This window comes from Gorilla gorilla, chromosome 2, assembly GCF_029281585.2.
Source record: "Gorilla gorilla gorilla isolate KB3781 chromosome 2, NHGRI_mGorGor1-v2.1_pri, whole genome shotgun sequence".
NCBI classification, from domain to species: Eukaryota; Metazoa; Chordata; class Mammalia; order Primates; family Hominidae; genus Gorilla; species Gorilla gorilla.
The window spans coordinates 99,109,532-99,127,528 of NC_086017.1; positions in this window are offsets into that span (position 1 = coordinate 99,109,532).

Here is a 17,997-nt window from a genome sequence, read left to right on the forward strand (position 1 = left end):
ACATGTGCAAGTAAAGGAACTGGAAAATACATAAATACCATAAGACAAACTTGCCAGACTGCAAAAATGCACAAAGGGCAGGAAATATTTGTGGAATGGTAATGTGAGGATTGCTTTGGACCGTCTTCTAAAACAAAACAACCATAACTTTCCACAAAACAACTATAGCTCATGAAAATTACAAAAAAAAAAAAAAAAATTAAAAATAAAACCTCTTTAAGTCTCTGGAAATTGTCCTAAGGGCATACAGCAAACGGAGAAACATTTACTCAAGAGAGTCTATGCAATTGGAATCTGTGCCATTTCACCTATAAACTACTCACCCTCCTCCCCCAGCTCAGTGTGACAAAAGTTCTACTGAAGGCAGGTGTAGCCAAGAAGATAGAATTCACTCTTCTCCCAGCTCCCTGTCTAACATTTTGACTTCTTCCTAAGAAGTAAAAGCTATGAGCATTACTACTCATCCATTCTTCCCAGCTCCACTGAAAAAGCTTTATTCCGAGGGGCGGTTCCAAGATGGCCGAATAGGAACAGCTCCAGTCTACAGCTCCCAGTGTAAGCGACACAGAAGATGGGTGATTTCTGCATTTCCAACTGAGGTACTGGGTTCATCTCACTGGGGTTTGTTGGACAGTGGGTGCAGGACAGTGGGTGCAGCTCACTGAGCATGAGCCGAAGCAGGGCGAGGCATCGCCTCACCCAGGAAGCCCAAGGGGTCAGGGAATTCCCTTTCATAGCCAAGCAAAGCTGAGACAGAGGGCACCTGGAAAATCGATTCACTCCCACCCTAATATTGTGCTTTTCCAATGGTCTTAGCAAATGGCACACTAGGAGATTATATCCCGCCTGGCACAGAGGGTCCCACGCCCACAGAACCTGGCTCATTGCTAGCACAGCAGTCTGAGATCGAACTGCAAGGCAGCAGTGAGGCTGGGGGATGGGCACCCGCCATTGCTGAGGCTTGAGTAGGTAAACAAAGCGGCCTGGAAGCTGGAACTGGGTGGAGCCCACCACAGCTCAAGGAGGCCTGCCTGCCTCTGTAGACTCCACCTCTGGGGGCAGGGCATAGCCAAACAAAAGGCAGCAGAAACCTCTGCAGATTTAAATGTCCCTGTCTGACAGCTTTGAAGGTAATAGTGGTTCTCCCAGCATGGAGTTTGAGATCTGAGAACAGACAGACTGCCTCCTCAAGTGGGTCCCTGACTCCCAAGTAGCCTATCTGGGAGGCATCCCCCAGTAGGGGCAGACTGACACACCTCACATGGCCGGGTACCCCTCTGAGACGAAACCTCCAGAACATTTGCTGTTCAGCAATATTCTCTGTTCTGCAGCCTCCGATGCTGATACCCAGGCAAACAGGGTCTGGAGTGGACCTCCAGCAAACTCCAACAGACCTGTAGCTGAGGGTCTTGACTGTTAAAAGGAAAACTAACAAACAGAAAGGACATCCACACCAAAACCCCATCTGTACATCACCATCATCAAAGACCAAAGGTAGATAAAACCACAAAGATGGGGAAAAAACAGAACAGAAAAACTGAAAATTCTAAAAATCAGAGTGCCTCTCCTCCTCCAAAGGAACGCAGCTCCTCACCAGCAATGGAACAAAGCTGGACGGAGAATGACTTTGATGAGTTGGGAGAAGAAGGCTTCACACGATCAAACTTCTCTGAGCTAAAGGAGAAAGTTAGAACCCATTGCAAAGAAGTTAAAAACCTTAAAAAAAATTGGATGAATGGCTAACTAGAACAACCAATGCAGAGAAGTCCTTAAAGGATCTGATGGAGCTGAAAACCATGGCATGAGAACTACATGACAAATGCACAAGCTTCAGTAGCCGATTCGATCAACTGGAAGAAAGGGTATCAGTGATTGAAGATCAAATGAATGAAATGAAGCGAGAAGAGAAGTTTAGAGAAAAAAGAATAAAAAGAAATGAACAAAGCCTCCAAGAAATATGGGACTATGTGTAAAGACCAAATCTACGTCTGATTGGTGTACCTGAAAGTGTTGGGGAGAATGGAACCAAGCTGGAAAACATTCTGCAGGATATTATCCAGGAGAACTTCCCCAATCTAGCAAGGCAGGCCAACATTCAAATTCAGGAAATACAGAGAATGCCACAAAGATACTCCTCGAGAAGAGCAACTCCAAGACACATAGTTGTCAGATTCACCAAAGTTGAAATGAAGGAAAAAATTTTAAGGGCAGCCAGAGAGAAAAGTCGGGTTACCCACAAAGGGAAACCCATCAGACTAACAGCTGATCTCTCAGCAGAAATTCTACAAGCCAGAAGAGAGTGGGGGCCAATATTCGACATTCTTAAAGAATTTTCAACCCAGAATTTCATATCCAGCCAAACTAAGCTTCATAAGTGAAGGAGAAATGAAATCCTTTACAGACAAGCAAATGCTAGAGATTTTGTCACCAACAGGCCTGCCCTACAAGAGCTACTGAAGGAAGCACTAAACATGGAAAGGAACAACCAGTACCAGCCACTGCAAAAACATGCCAAATTGTAAAGACCATCGATGCTAGGGAGAAACTGCAACAACTAACGTGCAAAATAACCAGCTAACCCATTACTGGGTATATACCCAAAGGATTATAAATCATGCTGCTATAAAGACACATGGACACGTATGTTTACTGTGGCACTATTCACAATAGCAAAGACCTGGAACCAACCCAAATGTCCAACAATGATAGACTGGATTAAGAAAATGTGGCACATATACACCATGGAATACTATGCAGCCATAAAAAAGGATGATTTCATGTCCTTTGTAGGAACATGGATGAAGCTGGAAACCATCATTCTCAGCAAACTATCACAAGGACAAAAAACCAAACATGGCATGTTCTCACTCATAGGTGGGAATTGAACAATGAGAACACTTGGACACAGGAAGGGGAACATCACACACCAGGGCCTGTTGTGGGGTTGGGGGAAAGGGGAGGGATAGCATTAGGAGATATACCTAATGTAAATGACGAGTTAATGGGTGCAGCACACCAACATGGCACATGTATACATATGTAACAAACCGGCACGTGGTGTACATGTACCCTAGAACTTAAAGTATAATAAAAATATATACACATTAAAAAAAAAAGAAAAAGTTTTATTCCATGCAAACGTGACAGAAAACACTGGGGTTTCCTTTTTCCACCCAGCCCTTACCTGCAAAATGGAAACTCTCAAGCTAGGTGCAGCAGACCAAGAAAACTAAGCCCCAGCTGCCTCCCACCTCAGTTTACTCATATGGTGGAGGTTCCATGCCAGTAGGAAAATCAGAAGACAAAACTACCATAGACCACCATCATTCCAATGTCCAAACGTAGGACAGAATTTTCATTCTAAGAGAACTGGGCCACTATTCTTGCCTCCTGGTCAGAAGCAGTGGAAGAGTTTCTGTCCAGGGGGGAGATGCATGCTGTAAGAATAGAAATTGCTATCACTCTCTCAAAAGACATTGACTTTTGAGGGTTCAAAGCAAGCCTCAAAGTCCGGCCTGATGAAAACATTTCCATTTAATCCTGCAAAAGGGGCCACACTCTATTTGGATGTGACTATGGAAAATTTTATGCCCCAGAGCATTGTTAAAAACAATACAACAACCAGCTAGTAATTAGTGAAAGGTAACTAGATTTGATGCCATTCACAACAGATCATCCAAAGTTTAATAGGAAGATCAGTGAAAGAGACAAAGAGCTAAAACCCCAGATAAAATCACAGTCATCTGTGTGAAAGTTAGGTGAAGACTCTGCACATACCCAAGCCTGTGCCCTCTGAAGAGCAATGTGAGAAACTGCACAGTGTGCAGTAAATAGACTTCACTGAATTGGTCCAGTCGAGTCACTAAACAAGTATACAACCAAACAATAAGATGGGAAGTGGAGAGGTGTCAGGATCCAGAGTTATTATAAGTAGTATCTAAAATGTACAGCTTACAACAAAAAATTATCAATAATGCAAAGAAACAAAAAAAATGGGACCCATACACAAGAAAAAATGCACACAGTAGAAATTGTCTTTGAGGATGCAGTTGGTAACACTTAGCAGATAAAGACTTCAAACCAGCTATAACTATTTTGAAAGAAATAAAGACAACCATGTTGAATGAATTGAAGATATGATAACAATGTCTTATCAAATAGTGAATATCAATAAAGAGATAGAAAGTATTTTTTAATGAACTAAATAAAAATTCTGTAGATGAAAAGCACTGTTACCAAAATGAAGAACTTACTAGAGAGGCTCAATAGTAGTTTTGAGATGTCAGAAGAAAAAAAAGTCAGTAAACTTGAAGATAGATTGATAAAAATTATGTAATGTGAAGAATAGAGAAAGAAAAATAAACAGAGCCTCAGAGAAACATAGGACACCATTAAATGAACCAATATATGAGTAATGATACTATGTGGAGGGGAAGTGAGAAGTGGAGAAGAAAAAAATATTGTAAGACATAATGTCTGAAAACTTACCAAATCTGATAAAATACGTTATTTCACATGTCCAAGATTCTCAAAGAACTCTAGTAGGAGAAAAAACAAAGAGATCCGGCTGGGCGCAGTGGCTCATGCTTGTAATCCCAGCACTTTGGGAGGCTGAGGTGGGCAGATCACCTGAGGTCAGGAGTTTGAAACCAGACTGGCCAACATGCCGAAAACCCCTCTCTATTAAAAATATAAAAATTAGCAAGGCATGGTGGTGGGCACCTGTACTCCCAGCTACTTGGAAGGCTGAGGCAGGAGAATTGCTTGAACCCAGGAGACAGAGGTTGCAGTGAGCCGAGATCGTGCCATTGCACTCCAGCCTGGGTGACAGAGCGAGACTCTGTCTCAAAACAAAACAAAACAAAAAACAAAGAGATCCTCACTGAAAAATATCATGTTTAAAAAGGTTAAAAGTGTAAAATGAGGAGAAAACCTTACAAGCAGCAAATAAAACTCAACTTGTCACATGCAAAATGCAAGGAGACTGGAATAAGAACAGCAGCTGCTTTCTCATCAGAAACAATGAAGTTCAGATGACACTAGTATGATGCAATGATTCAAAGTGACTAAAAAAGACCTGTCAGCCAAGAATCTTATAAATAGCAAATTTTTCAAAAACTGAGGTAAAAACAAATTATTTCCAGATTTTAAGTGAAGTAATTTCTTGCTAGTAGATACACCATACAAGAAATATGAAATAAGTATTTTAGGCAGAAAGCAAGTAACATCCGGCAGTAATTTGAATCTCCACACACTCAACAAAAAGAGCACTGGTAAAAACAGGTAGGTAATCATAAAGGCAGTATAATTGCATATTACTTCTCCTTTTTTTTTCCAGTTGGTTCTATGAGGCCTGTATTTCCCTAAGGCCATTGTCAGACAAACACATCACAAAATAGAGAAAACTTCAGACCAATATCTCTTATAAATGTAGGTGAAAAAATTCTAAATTAAACATAGCAAACAAATCCAGTAACATCTACAGAGTGTTATATTCCATGGCCAAGAGGAATTTATCCCAGGAATGCAAGGTAGGTTTAACATACAAGATCTATATAATTAATCATATTAATAGAATAAAAGATAAAAACCGCATAATTATCTCAATAGGAACAAAAATTCTTTGAAAAAATTCAACACTCTCTCTTAATAAAATCACTCAAAAACTAGAAATCAAGGGGAAATTGTTCAACCTGATGAAGAGAATCTATAAAATGGTACATGATAACACTATAGTTAATGGTAAAAGACTAAAACCTTCCCCTCTAATCCTGAGAACAAGGCATATAATTCTACTCTAACATTCTGTTCAATATTGTATTTAATTTTTGTCAGGGCAATAAGGCAATACATATATACACACATATGTACATATATATGTAAACAAGATTGGAAGGAAGGAATTTAAAAATGTCTTCTTTTGAAATTGATATAGTCTTGTATGCAGAAATCAGAAGGAATCTACTAAACAATGATATAAGAGCTCATATAAGAGCTAATAAACTACTTCAGCAAGCTTGTAGGATTCATTATCAATATCCAAAGATCAACTGTATTTCTATACAGCAGTAATGAATAATCATCAAATAAAAAAATAAGGAATTAATTTAACAAAAGAAGTGCAGTACTTGTACTGTGAAAACTACATGATTTTGAAAGGTACTAAATGAGGCTTAATACATAGAAAGACATCTATATTTATAAAAGCCTTGCTGTGGTTAGTATATCATATAACTTTATATGATATAACACTATTTAAATGGAATGTCTAGAATGCCAATACTCCTAAATTGATCTAAATTTAATGCGAGCCCTATCAAAATTCCAACTGCTTTCTTTTTAAAGGAAATTGGTAAATTCATCCTGAAATACATATGAAAATTCGAGAGACCCAGAATAGTCAAAACAATCTTGAAATAGAACAAAGTTGAAGTATTTTCTGATTTCTAAACTTAATACAAAACATCTATGATACAGATAGATTGGCCTGCCATAATGATAGGCATATAGAAAAATGAAATTGGATTGAGTTCCAAAGATAACCTTCTACCTTTATTGTTAATTGATTTTTGAAAGTCATGCCAAGAAAATTCAAAGGGGAAAAAATAGTCTTTTCAAGTAATGATGCAGAGACAAGTAAATGTTCACATGCAAAATAATTCTATATTCTTGTTCATTATTCTTTATTCCAATATTTATATTATTCTATATTCTTATTGGTTATTATTCTATAACCTATAGCTAATTCAAATCCTAACTGTAAGCTAAACCTACAGAAGTCTTAGAGTAAAACATGGAGTTACTATGGGTTAAGAAATGCCTTCTTAGATATGACAATAAAAACACAAGCAGCAAAAGAAAAAATAGTTTGGATTTCCTCAAAATTAAAAGACTTTCATGTCAAATCCACAGAATTGGGGAAATATTTGCAAACAATATGTCTTAAAAGGGCTAAGTTTTTAGAAAATATAAAGGACTTTGACAACTCAAAAAGATAAATAACCCAATTTTTAAAAAATGCGCAAAGCATCTGAATAGATATTTCTCAAAAGAAGATAGGTGAAGCCAAGAAATACATGAAAAGATGCTCAACATCATTAGCCATTAGGGAAATGGAAATAAAAACTACAATGAGATACCGCTCCTGAAACCCACTGGAATGACTACAATAAACAAGTAATCACAAGTGTTAGTGAGGAAATGGAGCAATTGGGACTCTCATACATTACTAGTGGGAATGCAAAGTGGTACAACTGTATTGGAAAATAAAGTGACCATTCTTGAAAATATTAAGCATAGAGTTATCATATGACTCAACAATTCCACTTCTAGGTATATACCCAAGAAAAATGGAAAAACACCTTCACACAATATGTGTGCAGGAATGGTCATAACATTATTCGTTAAACTTTAAACCAAAAGGTTAAAATGCAAATGCCCATTAACTGCTGAATGAATAAATAAAATGTAATGTATCCATAACAGAATACCACATGGCAATAAAAAGAAATTGAATACTGATATATGCTGCAATGTTGATGAATTTTAAAAATGTTTTGCTAGCTGGAATACATCAGTCAAAAATAATCTTATATGATATAATGCTATTTAAATGGAATGTCTAGAATAGGAAAATAAACCTCTAGAGACAAAGAATAGATAAATGGTTTTAGAGGTGCCTGTGGCTAGGGGTAGAGAAGGGAGTACGGATTGTGAGTGACTGTTAATGTGTACTAGGTTTCCTTTTAAAATAATGAAAATATTCTACAATTAAGTTGTGATAATGATTAACCAACTCTGTAAGTACACTAAAACACATTGAACTGTACAATTTAAATGCATTATTTGTATAATATGTGAATTATATCTCAATTAAGCTCTTAAGAACTATACAAAGAAAACAGCTAAACTTAGCAGGGTTTAAATTGGGAAACATTCAAGCAGTATATGGATATCATTGAAATAAAGAAAGAAATCATCTCATTGATGTGTGGGTAGAGCTCATCTCCAGGAGCCTGGGAGCAGAAAAAAAATGTAAAATAAGAAATTCAGAGAGCAGACAGCTGAAAATTTTAGTGATGGGGGTTAGTAGGTAGTGGACATTTTTACAGAATTTCTCCTGAGAACAATTTTCCTTTCAGAAACTGGAAAATAATCTGCATGAAGATTTTTTTGAAGCAGTCACATCTAGGAAGAGAAAAATAAATACTGTTGTTGGATTAAATAAATATCTGTTATGTCCATACACATGAAATGAACCAGATTCCCGTTGACCACCTCCTCTCTCTAGTTTATTTTAATCTGTTTCCAGTCAGACTGAGGATGAATTTCACAGATAAAAGATGACACATTATTGGAGTTTAGAAATGGTGGTATTAGTTTTGCAGGCTCTCACCCTGAGCCAGGGACATGGGCAGATTTATATTAATTCCAGAATTGGCCGGAAAACTTTAGTTTAGCATGGGAAGAAGAGTGAGATGTGAGTCACAACCACAAAATGCTTTATTTCATGTGAAACTGGTGTAAGTGAGAACTTTAAATGGTATTGACAGGAGTGTGAATTTTCTTTTTTGAGAGTTCCACCTGCCTAAAAGTGGAAGCTTCCCCTGCTGCTGCCCATGCTGTCCTCGTTTGAGGGATAAACAAAAGCCTCCTCTCCAAAAGTCTGTCAATCCAGCACTTTTCTGAGGCACTGAATTCATTTAAAGTAAAAAAAAAAAAAGTGCTAAACGAATACATTGTCAAACTAAAAATGATTTTAATTTTTTAAAGGGGAACTTGGCATGCCAATTATTCTGAATAATTATCTCAGCAATGTGTGGTTTCGTGTTACCTATTACTATGATAGCAAGAAATACAATAATATACCTACTATTCTAAACAATAGTTACTGCTGGTCTCCAAAGTATAACTAGCAAGAAATGACTCCCAAATTTGTGCACAAATGCTATAGAAGGTAAGTAAAAATGCTGCTTCAGTAAATATTATCAAAAAAAGTTAATACCATATCAGATTGTCTGCTTTTATTTTATAAAATTAATCAAAAATTATATAAAAACAGGAATCTAATATCTTAAACCAAATAATTATTTTATAATTTCTTGACAACTGCACACTAATTTAATTCACAGGAACAATTTATTGAAGTATCAACTTGCTACCTTTGATTTTTAATATTTCTTTATCTTTCCATTTTGATCCAAGAAAGTTATTTTTAAAATTCTTTATTATTATTATTTTTAAAGCAAAAAAATTCTGTACACTTTTTCAACTTAGAGGCTAGTATAGGTCATTTGTTTAGGCTTATACAATAAAAATGCATATAATGTCTCCAATTTTAATTCATCTCCTTTTTTTTCTTTACAATAATGAAGTTGGGAACATTTTTTCAAGTGCTCCTTTCAAGTACTGCTCTTTAATTTCAATTCATTGGCTGCTACACATGATCTGATAAAAGATGGGATCTGGTTAATACTCCTGATCCATTGTGTTCACATTGGCTTCCTCTGTGGTAGCGTGATCCAGAGCAGTGCACAATGGGAGACATTTTGGTGCTTAATGTGCATAATTATTAAGGTGCGACAAAGGAACGGAGGAATTGCCGAGGCAATCTGTTCTTCAATCTGGGCTGTCTGAGGGCCCTTTCAGAGCAGCAGAGTGTTAATTTCCTGAAGATCTCATGATAAGCAAAACAAGGCTTCTCTGACAAGAAGGTTGCCATAAAAACATGCGGTTGGTGCATGATTTATTCCCCAATGTAATAAAAACGTCAGTGAAACAGGATGGTTAGTTCTCAGGTAAAGAAACTCTTAAGCTTTTATAAACAATTTATGTCCTCCTACCAAGAGGAAAAGAAAAAGGCAGCTAGTATTTATTTATTTATTTACTTATTTATTTATTTATTTATTTAATTAATTTATTTATTTATTTTTGATGGAGTTTCACTCTGTCACCAGGCTGAAATGCAGTGGCACAATCTTCTCCTTCCTCAGCCTCCTGAGTAGCTGGGACTACAGGTGCAAGCCTCCACGCCCAGCTCATTTTTGTATTTTTAGTAGAGGCGGGGTTTCACCCCGTTGGCCACGATGGTCTCCATCTCCTGACCTGATGATCCGCCCACCACGGCCTCCCAAAGTGCTGGGATTCCAGGCGTGAGCCACTGCGCCTCGACTAGCTTATATTTTGAAAGTTAATGAGTCTCCTAATTTGCACTAATTTTTACTTCATGTAAGCAGTGACAAACAAACAGAATTTATGATGATTCTGGTGATATGGAAGTCCGTTCCTCTCCACATAGTGTAGCTTGCAAAACTTGCTTGACTATTGAATAAATAGAGCTTACCATTGATAAATATCATTTCCTTGTGCATTGTTACAGATAGCTGTGAAAACCAGTGAACAGTAAAATTCCAAATACATATACCATGTAATAAAATTATCACTTAAAAAATAAAAATGGATCTATTGTAATATGATGAGCTTGAAAATCAACCCTGTGTACTTCCTCTTCACCAGTCTTTAACATATTCTATTTAAAGCAAATGCCATATCAGAAAATGAAATGAACCAAAATTTACATTTCTTAACTTCCATAAGTCTTAGAAAAAGTGTTACTGTAATGAATGATTAAAAATACCCGTGTTCCCTCTTAGCTGGCAGTATCAGGTTATGTTATATAATTTTGGTCTCCAAAGTAACCCATCAACTCAGAAGTAAAAAGCTGTGTTTCTTGGCCCCCTGTGAGGTTGCAGATCTAGTTACCTGGGAGATTATTGCCTTTCTTATGCTGCACCTCAGGACTTTCAAAAATCATCCAGAGAGCTAACAGCAGTGGTCTTCAGTTTGAGCCTTTTGAAAGGAAAAAAAAAAAAAAAGTCAAGAGCAGAGGCAGTTTGGAATATCCTCCCTTAGGCTTCTTTTAGGTGTGACTCTATTGGTATGCTCAGCAGCTTATGCTATTCTGCTCTATATGAGTGATTTGTGGATGTCTTTTATGATGGTTTAAAAATCATCTCAGACTTCTTTTTCTGTGTCACATGGGTAGCAATTTAAGTAGATTAAATAAGAGTTAACCCAGCTCAAACTGGGTATCTATTTCATGTAGAGAGTAACAGCAGTCCATTCCAATTAAGGTGTTGCCTAAGGTGGAAGTTAGGAGCCTTAAACAGAGATGTGTAACAAAATGGAATATTTGAGTCACACTCTGAAGACTAGTGATTCTGAAATTTAGTTTGTTGGAAATATAAATTGTTGGTTCTCTGTGTCAGTGTGTCTGACTGAGGTGCAGGTTGAATCAATCTGAATGTTTAACCAGTGTCTTTGGTGTTTTTGCAAATCACACTCTAATAAACCCACAATATGTTAAGTATTACCAAAATACATAAATATTTCAGTCAGTTACTGACCATTACAATTAATCTCAAGCTGCAGTTTGATATGAGCATAGACTTGATTCAATCCCTCCTCTCATGAAGGGTTTCTGAAAGTTTGCACAATTAGCTGTGTCTCTATTAAATGTGGTAAATATGTGTAGTCTGCTGGGCTTTTTAACCTTTTATTCTCATTATCCCATATGTGGTTGTATTACCTGTAATTTTGAAGTATTTTTAAAAGTCAATTTGTTATATTTGTAAGAAAGTTTTATCCAGATTTCCAATCTTCATATGTGTTGTAACTAAAAGAGTAAAAATTTTTTTTCCCTCAGACTCACTCTGCTACCATCTTACCAAGAACTCAAGGTGGGGGCAGGGGTTGCTTATGTAGGGTAACTATAACCTAGAAATGCAATCTAGTCTAAATTTCAGAAAATGGCTGTTGGAAGGGTTGAACACATTTTACACAGTTCTCAGTGGGTAGATCGTTCTGCACTTCAGATGAAGTGCAAAGGTGAACATTCTGAAAACCAAGATATACACAAAGAGACAGTTAGCTTCACACAGTAAACAAAGAGAAACTAGGGGCGAAAGAGAATAGGGAGAACAGAAGTATGGGAGAGGTAAGAGTGATGTGAGAGTGTATTAGTTTCCGTGGCTATTGTGACAAATTCCCACAAGGCTTTTGGCATAAAGCAACGGGAATAAATTATTTCAGGATTCTTGAGGCTAGAAGTCTAAAATCAAGGTGGTTGACAGAGCTGCATTCCTTTTGAGGGTCTAGAAGAATCTATTTCTTGCCTCGTCCAGTTGCTGGTGGCTTCCAACATGCTTTGCTTGTGGTGACATCACACCAATCTTCAAGGCCAGCACTTTCAAACCTCTCTCTGCTCCGTCTGCACATCCTCTTCTTTCCTGTGTGACTGCCTGTAAGATCTCCCCTAGACTCCCTGTTATAAAAATGCAGATGATTGGATTTAAGGCCCATCCAGACAGGATAATCTTCCTGCTTCAAGAGCCTTAATTTAATCATATTTTTTTTTTGGTATTTTGGGTTTTTTTTTTTTTTCGCCATCATGAGGTAACATTTACAGGTTCTGGGAATTGGGAATTAAGATGTAGATATCTTCTTGGGGGGCAGGGGGGTTGTGATTTTTAAGCCTTCACAGGGGGATAAGAGAGAACTTTTATCAGGAAGCTGAAGATAGCACAGAAAGTAATCATTGGAAAAATCCTAGATGGAGTAAGCAGCCAGAGGCTGTAACAGAAATATCTAAGATCAATTTTAAATGGTATGCCTTGCTGAGATAAAAACTATCTTGATCTTCCTAAATTTTCAGTGACTACTGCTTCAAAAACAAAGCCTTATGGGAGAAGCTATCTGAGTTTCACAGAAGTAGAAATGTCCATCAAAAATGACCATGAGAATTTTAATCCCTGCAAGAATTGGCGGCAGGACTTCTCACAGGACTTGAGGTAAGAGCTTAAGCTAATTTTATCTAAATATCAAAGAGCAGCGTTGCTTAGCTGATATCTGGAAAGCAGTATTGCTGTGGCTTACACTGGAGCTTAACAGTGACTAGGTTTTTTTGTTGTTGTTGCATTAACTCTGTTCTTTCTTGACTATTCACACATTTCTGGGAGCCATCTTAGGTAAATCTATGCTTCCTTTTCTGTCTTTTTTTGCTATCTCATTGTGACCTGAACACCTCCGGCCTAAGCTTGAATGAAAGAGCTTGCTGACGCTCATTTGTATTTACGAAATATAAAAGATCTCAAGTGCATTGCAATAGGAGTTCCCATCTGCTTGCCCCTTGCATCATAGTTTAAACTCATTAAATATTGGGTGTTTTTTGTTTGTTTGTTTTTGCAGGGAGCTTTATTGCAGGGAACTTTATTGATTGTACTAGGTAAAATGTAAGACTCCCATTCTTCAGAGGTTCTGGGTTGAAAAATGCATCACGAAGGACAGAGTCTCAATGTGACAGGCGACTGAGTAGGAGCAGGGACTCCAGCAACTGAGTACCTCTCTCTCCCTCTCATGCTCTCGCTAAGGCTGGTAGAGCAGGAAGCTTTTATTCCTTGGTGGCCATGTGGCCCGTCAGGTCCAATACCCTGTTGCTACAGCCAACTTCATTGCCATACCAGGTAATGAGCTTGACAAAGTGGTCTTTGAGAGCAATGCCAGCTCTAACATCAAAGCTGGAAGGGTGGGTGTCACTGTTAAAATCGGAGGGGAAAACCTGGTGTTCAGTGTAGGCCAGGAGGCACCTGAGGAAGTGCCCCAATGCCTGCTTCACCAAATTTTTGATGTTATCATATTTGGCAACTCTCTTCAGATAGCATGCCAGTTCCACAACTGACACACTGGCAGTGGATACAAAAGGCCATGTTAATGAGCTTATCATTCAACTCAGAGATGACCTTGTCCACAGCCTTGGCAGTGCCAGTAGGTGCAGGGATAATGTTCTGGAGAGCCCCACGGTCATCACCCCTGTCTCCCAGAGGGGCCATCCAGCATTTTCTGGGTAACAGTGATGGCATGGAATGTGGTTATGAGTCTCTCCATGAGGCCAGAGTTGTCATAGATGACCTTGGCAAGGGGACTAAGCAGTTGGTGACTGCCAGAGGCACAGCTGAAAATCATATGGTTGTTTTCATACCAATTATGGTTCACACATCACAAACGTATGAGAATTGGCAAAAGGGTCAGAGATAATGACCCTTTTAGTTCTACCTTCTAAGTGAGCCCAAGCCTTCTCCAAGATAGTAAAGACACCAGTGTATTCAACAACATATTCAGCACCAGCATCATCCATTTGATTTTGGTGGAATCTCACTCCTGGAAGATGGAGGTGGGATTCTTGTTGATGACCAACTTCCTGTTCTCAGCCTTGACAATGCCCTGAAATTTGCCGTGGGTGAAATCACACAGGAACATGGAAATCACGTAACTGAGGTCAATGAAAGTGTCACTAATAGTGACAATATCCACTTTACTGGAGTTAAAAGCAACCCTGGTGACCAGACATCAACACCACTAAATTCATTTACCCTGGCCTTCACTGTCACCATCGTTTCTCAGGGATGCAGTTGGCACTGTATGAGAAGATGTGGCTATCTGTTGAACAGGGAGGAGAACAGAGCTTTGCTCATAAAACTTAATATTCAAATCTATAATGAGAGAGATTATTAACCCCCATCAGGAAACACTTTTGTTTTTGTGGAAAGGAAAGACTTGCCAGACTGACTTCAGAATTATGTAAGTGCTATGCATACCTGGTATTGATTGTCTGCCCTAAAGCTACCTGGCACATCTAAAAGGCAAGCCTTCTTTAGTTAATTGCAAGGCCTGCATCAGCGTTTATAGTGAAAATAAAGAGACTATATTATATTATGTTATTTATATTATATTATAGAGGCGAAAACAAAGAGATTATCAATGGGCTGGCAGGAACAGGCAAAGAGAAAAGCCACTGATGCTATAAAGCCTTACGCAAGTGGGTTTTATAGCACTGGTTCTGGCTTGCATTTCCTTAAATCTCCAGTTTCATAGACATCCCCAAATGCCAAAAAATAGGACAGGTAGTTCAGAATGAGGTGCTAGGTCACCTTTGCAGGGCATTCTAATGGGCTGCATTAGAGCTGCTTCACTTACAGGATGAGATTGGACAGCAAAGCGGAGGCTGAGGATTCTCCTGGAGCATCAGGGGCATGAAGGGGAGGAGGTGTTTTCCCTCCGCCTCCAGGTAAAGGGAAAGGGGGTGCTAAGGCCGCTCTTCAAAAAACTTTACATATTTTCTCTAGAGCTTGAGAAGCTAACATGTGACTCTTGCCAAGAAAAGAGTCTTGATGCCAGGGGAGCTGTGCCTGGAACTGATACTTTCTGGTTGCACAAGGGTTAAGTCTGCATTGGAGTAAGCTGAGCTTCCCCTGCTAGTGGGACAAGGGTTTGCGAATTTACCTATGAACTAATCCTGTTTGAAAGAACCAGCCCTGTCTCCTCCCTAAAGAAGACTGCCTGGATTCCTGAAGGGACCTTTAAAGAATAAAGCCTGTGGGTTGACCAGGGGAGGGGATCTATGAGGTTCTAGTTACATTGGACTGGATGAAAGGTATTCAAACAGTTATTTAAAAAGGAGTCAAATGGAATGCGGTGGAGAAACGTAACATTTTATTTTATTTTTTGCTTGTACCATATGTAATCCAGAGGCTTTTCAACAAAATCGCTACAATCAGAAAGTAGTTGCGTTTGTTCTTCGATTTTTACAGACTAGTAACATAATTTTAAGGAATATTAACAATTAAGTTTACTCTGTATCATCATACAGCAAATATCAAAAAATAAAAATAAGGTGTTCAGGCCGGGCGCGGTGGCTCACACCTGTAATCCCAGCACTTTCGGAGGCGGAGATGGATGCATCACCTGAGGTCAGGAGCTCAAGACCAGCCTGGCCAACATGGTGAGACCCCGTCTCTTCTAAAAATACAAAAATGAGTTGGCACGGTGGCGGGCGCCTGTAATCCCAGCTACTCAGGAGGCTGAGGCAGGAGAATCGCTTCAACCCGGGAGGTGGAGGTTGCATTGAGCCGAGATTGCACCATTGCACTCCAGCCTGGGCAACAAGAGTGAAACTACGTCTCAAAAAAAAAAAAAAAAAAAAAAAAAAAAATTTAGGTGTCTAATATTTATTAACTATTTTTTTCCTAAATTTTTTTTCCATCCTGATTTTCTAATAGCAGCTTTCCCCATTACTCTCATGCATACATCATAACTCTAGGAAAACCCCACCACTGACTTTTCCCTGAATACCCTTTTCTACCTTTATCCCTTGAAACCTATATGTGGATATAGTAATACGTTAAATGTTACTTACTCATTCAAGCATTTTTGTTTTTCTCCAGCCATATATAAAATTCTCACTTATTCTGTTGAAAAGTGTCATGATGTTTTGTTCTCATGGTCATACTTGCTCTACTTTAAATTGTATTTCTGTGCTTTGCCAGGTCAACCAATGTATTTATTCTTTCATTCAGCAAACACTTGATCACTGGTTATTATGTGCAAGGAATTGTGTTGCATTCCTTAAGCAAACAGATAGTCATTTTATCGATCATAGTCACTAGGAAATTAATAGTATTCAAAAATATGTTTTGAAGAAACATCAAACTGAGCATTTAATGAATGCATCTCTGCACAATACACTGTGTGGAATACAAACATGAATCTGATGCAATCTTGCTCACAAAAAGAGGAGCTTGTTATTCAATGATTAATTATGATATCATATTATATATGGTAAAATGTGACAAATGAGAAGCTGTAAGTATTTAGTTACAATAAGACAGTGCCATAAAGACTAAATTTCTGGTGTGGGTTACAAGTGAGTGTCTTGTTTATAACCTTTCTACCATCTCATATAAGTCTGTTTACCTTTTGAATGAGATAACACCACCACACAGAAATATATTTGTGTATTGAATACTATGTCATAAGTAAAGACTCTAAAGATGACTATGATCTGATCTGTCACCTCAAAAGAGGCCATGAGGCAAAGGGAGTAATAAACTTTTATGGGGATTATATTCATGAAGTGTGTGTGTGCCCAGGTGTGCGCATTTGTTTCCAGAATTGAAAGCCATACAGCCAGAAAGCATCTGGCTCTGTTGAGAAAAGTCAGGACATGGTTAAAGAGAAAATCAAAAATGATTTTAGAAAGAACAAACTCTTTTACAGTAAAAAATAAAATAAAGTCTCTCTTTTTTCAAAAATAAAAGGAGTTTAAATCTAGAAGTGGTTCTCAGGAAACCAAGGAGATTGACTTAGCTGGAAGGTTTGCTGCTCGCTCTGCCCATCTTCAATGTCAAAACAAGGCATATTTCAAGTGTCGCCAGTACTGTGAAGGCACAGCCCCTGGGCATCATATGAGTGAGAACCTTCACCACACAGTTAGTTGTCACAATGCTACTTCTCAGTGGCAGTTTTCTGGACATAGAGCTCAATTCTTTTCTGCATTTGATGGTATCAGCTACTAATCCTGATCCTCTTTCTCCCATTTTATTTCTCCTTAACCTAAATTTCTTTGTTGATGTCTGAAACTTATTTCTGAAAAATAACCCTACCTTCTCTCAACAAGATTTTTATATAAATGCTAATCTCCCTTAAGGTAGTGTGATTTAATATACTGCCCAGATTCTGAAACTTTCACAACCAGGATATCACCCTTAGAGGTGAACTACTACTACCCATCTTGGCTTCGTGGGTGAAGTCTAGACACTCTTCACAAGTGCCACTGTTTATAAATGCTAGGAAAATAGAATTTATTCCTCAACAAAGATTACAAAGGTTTACAAGAAAAAAGTGGAAAGCAAATTTAAAAAAAAATGACTACCAGATGATTTTTCAGAAGTATATTTGGGTTAGTTAAGTATAAATACTTTTGGAAGAATACATTTTCTATAGAATACATACTAAATGTAATGTGGATTGGCAATTGAACCTTGGAAAATAAACCACTGAAGTTTCTTTTTTTCAAAACTAAATGCAAAACCAATTAGGACATTGCTGCTTTGACTAAGATGGACATTTTTAAATGCTTGGGTATTTAAATTTTGTATAACACAT